The 6,141-nt window shown below is 36.8% G+C and overlaps 1 non-coding gene and 1 pseudogene across 1 annotated transcript; both read right to left on the bottom strand.

The window, feature by feature from the left end:
- Positions 1-2,419: 2,419 nt before the first annotated feature.
- LOC132310780 (small nucleolar RNA R71) lies at positions 2,420-2,524 on the bottom strand. Its single transcript, XR_009482702.1, has one exon. It is a non-coding gene; the product is annotated as a small nucleolar RNA R71 (small nucleolar RNA).
- Positions 2,525-3,376: 852 nt separating this feature from the next.
- Positions 3,377-5,792, bottom strand: LOC132306574 (putative pentatricopeptide repeat-containing protein At5g59200, chloroplastic; annotated as a pseudogene).
- Between the last annotated feature and the right edge of the window lie 349 nt (positions 5,793-6,141).

Below are 6,141 nucleotides of genomic sequence, written 5' to 3'. Positions count from 1 at the left end.
TTTGAGCGACCTATATAAGGAATTCGGCTATTTTTCGTAATGAGGTTAGTTAGTTGGATATTGGCTAGAAATTATAGAGAGAATATACACATTTTTGGGAGGATTCTTCCAATTGCTAGTGTTTCTACCAAGAATGCCAAGAGGAAGAAGATGAATCCAACCATGAAGAGAGCCCTTTAGGGTTGGATAACAACAACCATAAGTGGTTAGATCATTCTCTTGGGGTTAGAGATGGACCTAGGCTTACTTCCTAAACTTTAATACTTTGTAATTAGTGTGGATTTGTGTTATAATTACTGTATTGACCTCATGTTTATATAAATCTTGTTTTTACATGATTTGTATGGTTTAATGTTTTTAATTAATCTTTCAATTCTATTCATATGTCTATGTGTGATGGAATGGATGTTTATGAGCTTACACTTGATTATTTACATTTGGTGCATGTCTATGTATATTAAAATAATTGATCTAGTGTTGGTCAATGCATGGTTCTTAATTGATTACTCTTGTATTTTATATGATGGATTATGCTTATTTCTTGATAGATTATGCTACCTCATTAGTTTAATTAATTTAATTTCCTTGTCATTAGTGTAATTGTAGAGCAGTTGCTTTAATTTCCTAGATAGGTAGACAATGCATTCTTGTTGTTTGATGGTCCATGCTTATGAGTACAAGTAGACATTTCTCTAGATTTTTGTGTGTGTATTGATTGTGGGTTTATTGAATAGTTAATGGCTCAATTTGATAGGTTGTGTTACTCACTAGATTGATTAGACAATGTATGCTTATTTGGCCATCCATGCTTAGTATTTCAATTACCAGCACACACACTTGATTTACAACATTTAATCCCCCTAAATTGACAAGTATTAGATGTTTAGTGAGGTAAAGCCTAGTGGTGAACTCTATGTCCCAAGACTCCTCTATCATTCTTTACACCTCATTTACTTTAGCTTGTTTTACATTGCATTGTTTTTAATTAATCGTAGCATAACTCAACCAATAAACCACTTACTTTGATCATTCGACCTACTATTCCAATTTTGATTCCGTAGTACCTTGTAAATCCATTGGAATGATCCATTTTCACTCATACTACATAGTATAGTGTTAAGTGGCTTTTATAAATTTTAAAAGTGATGGCCACTTCACACACTCATACTTTTCACATCATTTTGAACACAGGCCAAGACCCACACCACGTTTTTGGCGCCGTTGCTGGGGATTAGCGACGCTGTATTAGGAATTGAATAGGAATTAGTACTCTTTTGATCCTTACTTTATTTTATTTTATTTTGTTCTCCCTTTGTTACTTTTAATTGACTAGGTACTTAGAGCAAAGAGAAGCAAAGTAAAGGAACCTCAAAGCAAAGAAGCAAAGCAAAGGACCTTAAAGCAAGCAAGTAAAGCATAAAAAATATAAAAAAAATAAAAATTACAAAAGCAAGCACAAAGGTTAAAAATTCTTGAAGTTGTTTAAGGACCTTTGTGAGCGTTTCTAAACTCCTCTTGCTTAGTTAAATCATCGGCCCGCGTGGAGGCATTTTATTTCATCGTTGATCATCAGCCTGTGTGGAGGCAACTTAAATTCTTGTATTGTTGAAAAGCATGGGAGTATGGGAGCAATGTATGTGGAGGAGTATTGTTGATTGATTTGTGTTGTGGAGAAGAAGTATATTTGCTATTTGTTATGTTTGTTGTTTGTGTTGTCTTGTATTGTGTATTCATGGTCACAAGTCTTTAAACCGCCTTCTTATTCCTTTGAATCTTAATCTCGAGTCAATTGTGCGTAATCCAAGGGGTAGGTGTAATTCGAGTGAATCCATTGTATCAATGGACGATCATATTGAAGACCTCGGTCATGTAGACCAATAAGGCATACTTTTTCCCAATGTGCAACAACATGATAATATGCACATTCCTCTCGATATGCCTAGATCTCTTACTCCTCAACAATAAGGCCAAGTTCCACTTGGAATGCCAAGACCATTCTTTGTGCCACCCCCACCACCCATTGTCGAAGCTAATAATGGAGCTCATGTAGAGCCACTAATTGCAAATCCTCCCATGGCTTTAAAAGATTACTATGTGCCTAATGAATATAATGCACCCACATGCATTCGTCTTCCTTCATTATGAAATTAAGCCACAAAATATCCAAATGCTCCCAAACTATTTTGGGCTAACCAATGAGGAACCATATAAGCATTTAGATGAGTTTCTCAATGTTTGTTCCACCGTTCGTTACATGGACATGCCGGAAGATGTATTAAGGCTTAAACTCTTTCTATTTACCTTAAAAGACAAATCAAAGTATTTGTTTAATAATTTGAGACCTCTTTCCATAACTTCTTGGGCGGAAATACAACAAGAGTTTTTGAGGAAGTACTATCCCGTTTCCAAAACCAATGCCATGTGCACTTCAATTCGTGAGTTTTCATAAAAGGATGGGGGAGATGTTACATGAGGCATGGGAACGATTGAATGATTTGCTTAGGAAATGTCCTCATCACGACATTCTTAAGTGGCAAATCGTCTAACATTTCTATGAAAGTTTGTCGGATACCCATAAAGGCATGGTTGATGCTTTAATGGGAGGGTCTTATTTAGATAAGCATGAGGATGATGTGTGGAGATTGTATGAAAGCATGAGTGAAAACTCAATGCATCGAACATTGTCCTCTAGAAATGGTAAGAATGCAAATGTAGGAGAGAGAAAGAATTCAAGCTTATATCAAGTGGAAAATTCTATTGACATAGTTGCCGGGGTAAAATCTTTAACTTAAAGGTCTGATCAATCAAAATTCGGCTCCTTAAGCGTCTTCTTCCCCTCATCATCATCATTATAGTGAGTCTTGCATGACATGTTCAAGTGTGTTATATACTACTTCCAATTGTCCCCATGGACATGTGCATAATGAGCATCATAAACAAGTCAATACTGTATTTGTGAATCAAGGGAATAACCCTTATGGCAATCATTACAATCCCGGGTGGAGAAATCACCCCAATTTCTCTTGGAAAAGCTAAGGGGAATGTTTAAATCCTCCACAAGGTGGTTTTCAAGAAAAATATGTTCCACCCCACTTGCAAGGCCAAAATTCTCTAGGCTATTGTCTGCCTTATCAAGCTACCAATGTGAATCAATTTTCAAACTCTCAAAGTTCAAATCAACCATCTTACTCTCAAAATCATCTTAGAAGTCCCGCTTTTGAGGACAAAGTTATATCGGCTTTAGGTACTTTTGAGGCTAACACTGGTGAAGTCAAGTCCTAAGTATTTCTTCCCTTCTCATTCTTTGATAAATTTGCTTATTTTTATTTTTCATGTTGTATAGACATAATCAAACAAACAATTCATCTTTCTCCAAATTAAATTAGCAATTAATTTTACACTCGACCATCCAACATAGTTCTTGAGGTTCAACAACCTCAACATAGCCCTATCCTATAAGAATTCGTTCTATTGCGAATGATTTATCATTGAAGAAAACACACATGAGTAGGCATGTTCGACAGCTGCATCTTCGGATTTCTTCTCTACAGCTGCCCTGGCCACCTTCTCCACTTCACACCATCTGCAGTGAAAAGCTAGACAATCAAAATCATACTACAAAATCAAATGATGAAAAAGTTGGCAAAATTCTTGAATGATATATCTTCCTACATTTCGGATGGTACATGGATTCATCATCCATCTTCCATCTATTTGGAAAGAAACAGTGCCAACTTAATACTGTATGGAATTTAAAACTATATATTTGAGTAAATATTGGCAAAAAGCAATGAGCACTACATTTTTCCAAGAATTAAATTCTCGTTTTACCAATAGTCCCCACAGGAACAAACACCATTTTCAAAATGGTGAAGCTTTTTCCAATCTCTCACCACAATTTTTCTTCCAGTAACCTTAGTAATGAGCTTGATCACTGAATGACCATCATTGCATACTCTTGGATTTTTTACGACCCTTATTGTGGTATATGGTTTAGTCGAGATTATCCCATAGCATATTGCAAGCCTCTCGCTATGTATAGCTAAGGCCCCTTCTTTCTCCTGATCCTCCATATCCAGTAAAACCACACCTGTTTCTGGAAAGTAACCCTCAGATCTCAGTACCTGATTCAACTCCTTAAGTTTTCTGTAGATTGCTTCCTTTTCCGGATGTCTAAGGTCCCCCAAATGGAACTCATGAATCTCATTCTTCACCTCAATCGAACTACAACCCGGTTCCTTCTTAATACCACATTCCTTCATCTTTGCTCACACTTTTGCAGCATCCTCTCATTTACTCATTGAAGCATAGACATTAGACAGAAGAACATAAGTTCCCGAATCAGCATCCCCACTTTCTAGCAATTTTTTTGCAATAACCTCTCCTAATTTGACGTTTTCATGGATTTTACAGACACTCAACAGAGCTCCCCAAATGATATGATTCGGTGCCATTTTCATTCTCCGAATAAAATTATAAGCCTCTTCAAGACGACCCACACGACTAAAAAGGTCTACCATGCATCCATAATGCTCAATCCGTGGTTCAATCCCATAACATCCAGTCATTGCGTCAAATATCTCATACCCCAAATCCACCAAACCCCCGTGACTACAAAGGTAATATTGGTTTCTTCATCATTCGTTTAAACATCTCAATAGCCTCGATGCTCTTCCCATTCGATGCAAGCCCCACAATCATGGAATTGTAAGTGCTGACACCTCTATCTTTTATCCCATTAAACACTCGGTCCGCCTCATCAATACTACCACATCTTGAGTTCATGTTGATCAAAGCTGAACCGACAAAGTGAATCGTCTTGATATCAGACTTCCCCACATAAGAATGCACCCACTTTCCTAGCTCCAATGCCCCCAACTGTGAACAAGCAGATAAAACACAAACAATAGTAACTTCATTGTGTCTCACACCATCCCTTTGCATATCCCTAAACAAGTCCAAAGCCTTATTCATTTCCCCATTCCTGACAAACCCATCAATCATTGCCGTCCAACAAACCGTGTCCTTACTTTGAACTCGATTAAAAACAGTTATCGCCTCCTTGACTCACCCGTAATCAAAGTAAGACCAAATCATGACCGTTAATGCAACACCATCTCTTTCAGGCATTTCGTCAAAAACCCTCCATGCATCATTAAATTCCCTGCATCTTCCATGGAGTTGCATAAGTTTCATCCTTACAGATAGATTTGAATTTAACCCGAGCTTCAAAGCCCGTCCGTGAACTTCTCTTCCTTCTTTCAATGGCAATTCAAACATTTAGAACTGAAGTAATCGCGTCACTGTCGGGTATAACTGATTCGTGGACCAATTGAGAATATACCCGGATCCCATCAAGGTATGACCCAGACAATACCAATCCATCAATGAGAGTAGTGTAGAAATAGACATTAGGGTTTTGAGATTGTTGGAAAACCTTGTAGGTGTAATCAATGGACTTACAGTTCCGAACAAATGTGAAGAAGCTCGAACAAAATAAAAAGGGTCTTGTTTGTGGTCGTTTCGGATGATTTTAGCGTGTATTGGAGTGATTTATTTGATGTGTTTGCATTTCTGAGTGATGATTTGCTTACGATGTGGGGAGTGCTTGGGTTTTGAATCTGAATTTGAATTTGCCAGGAATGGAGAGTGTCCCACAACGGCTCTTATGGAGTAACTCATCATCAGTCATCATCTCCCAAATGGACCAATTGATTTTTTCATCGAAGTCGTGTGTGTTTACGAGTGTGAGAAGGATTTGAACAAGGGCAGCATTTTACGCTTATTCGAAGTATGGCCTCTTTAGTATCTCCTTGTACATCTGTCAATCTATCTTTAATGAATTTTGTGTGCGCTAACAAATAATATATATATTTTTGGAACAAATTGAGTATTAATTTTTTGATATTTAATTATGAAAAAACTACCTCTTTGACGAAGATCTTTTATCATTTTAATAAATTGGTACATTATGTATCTTTGCATATCTTATATACCTTTAAAAAAAATATATATATACTATCTTATATTTGATGGACAAAAATGACCTCACTGAAACCAGTCCCATAATAACATCCAAGTAATTTAAAAATAAAAAAGTCTTCCTCCCCTTCACCATGGGTCATATACTCATATATGCCA

This window comes from Cornus florida, unplaced genomic scaffold (genome assembly GCF_030987335.1).
Source record: "Cornus florida cultivar Cherokee Brave unplaced genomic scaffold, ASM3098733v1 CherokeeBrave_3.0.0_Hap2_Chr05, whole genome shotgun sequence".
NCBI classification, from domain to species: Eukaryota; Viridiplantae; Streptophyta; class Magnoliopsida; order Cornales; family Cornaceae; genus Cornus; species Cornus florida.
The sequence above is the reverse complement of the archived record's forward strand: the minus strand, read 5'-3'. Positions and strand labels throughout refer to the sequence as shown.